Source organism: Lepus europaeus, chromosome 1 (genome assembly GCF_033115175.1).
Source record: "Lepus europaeus isolate LE1 chromosome 1, mLepTim1.pri, whole genome shotgun sequence".
Classification (NCBI taxonomy): domain Eukaryota; kingdom Metazoa; phylum Chordata; class Mammalia; order Lagomorpha; family Leporidae; genus Lepus; species Lepus europaeus.
This window is the reverse complement of record NC_084827.1, coordinates 4,706,196-4,707,527: the sequence shown is the minus strand read 5'-3', so window position 1 is coordinate 4,707,527 and position 1,332 is coordinate 4,706,196.

Genomic DNA, 1,332 nt, shown 5'->3' with positions numbered 1-1,332 from the left:
TCCCTAACTAATGGCTTTTCTTTGTTCTCAATGTTTTGTTTTTTAGTTAGGAGTTCAAGTCTATCAGGATCAGGAGCATTGTTCTATTTTGACAAACGTGACTCACCACGATTCTGAAAGGTGGGCAGGTGTAGCTGCATGAGGCGAGGCTGATGGTCTACTCATCCCCCATTCAAATGAAGCAATCTAAGCTGGAGCCTTGGGAAGCTGAGGAGAGAAGAATGAGGGGACCAAGCAGATGTGTGCCGTTCTCCTCCCCCTCCTCCCCCTCCCCTCCCCCTCCTCCCCCTCCTCCCCCTCCCCTCCCCCTCCTCCCCTCCTCCCCCTCCTCTCCCTCCTCTCCCTCCTCCCCCTCCCCTCCTCCCCCTCCCCTCCCCTCCTCCCCCTCCTCCCCCTCCTCCCCCTCCTCCATACGTGTCAAGAAGCGCGGGGGTTTTTGAGTTCATCAAGGACCTTTAGGAGAAGGCTCATAGGAATGCTCCCCTAACATGGCATGGGATTTTCCTCTGTTTCTAACTCTCCTTTCGACTGAACCAGAGCAGTTGGGGTTGATGAACTCCGAACCCATCATCCACCTTCCCGTGTCGACGGTGATGTGGGCTCCTGCACTCCAGTTTCTGGAGCTGTGTCCTTGTTATTCACCAAACCCACCTGCACTTGAACTTCCTGTCTCTGCCTGGGTTCTGGTTGAATGAGCTGCTGATTTATTTGCAGCCACCAGGGATCTGGAGTGCAGAAGCAAACGCAGTTTTCTCTGCTAAGTGTTGGTGGTAATTGGATCATTGTCTGATTTGCATTCCTGGGGCCTACAGGTTCTCAGGAAACCACATTTTACAGGCAGTTCAGTGGGGGTTGTTTTAATCTCAGCTACAAGGCCAACCCACAGTAGTTCTTAGAACTGAAACAGCTTTCATTTGCACGGCAAAGGGTAGTTAGAACAGAGTCGTTAGTTTAGCAAAAATCTGGGTCCAAAAAATATGTATGGGAGAAGGAACTGTGGAGGGGTGGAGAGGGCCTGGAGACTTTGTGTGATATGTGATGGACGTGCGTTTGGTAGCTGCTCAGAATGGAGGAGGTTCTTGGGAAGAGAAGCACAACGTAGACCCACCTTGGGCATTTTAAGTATTCTGCAGTTCTCTTTCAAACTCAGTCTCACCGCAATTCATTTCTAGTTTTGATTGCAGCAGTGAGAGTACCTCTCATCTATTCTCACCACCCCTGGGCCTCTCATTTCTCACTGCTGCCAGCCTTTGTCTGGAGATGAGCTCATTCCAAATTCTAGTCCAGGCTTTAGACTGGTCTACGTGCAGGTGCACGTACCAGGAGGAGATG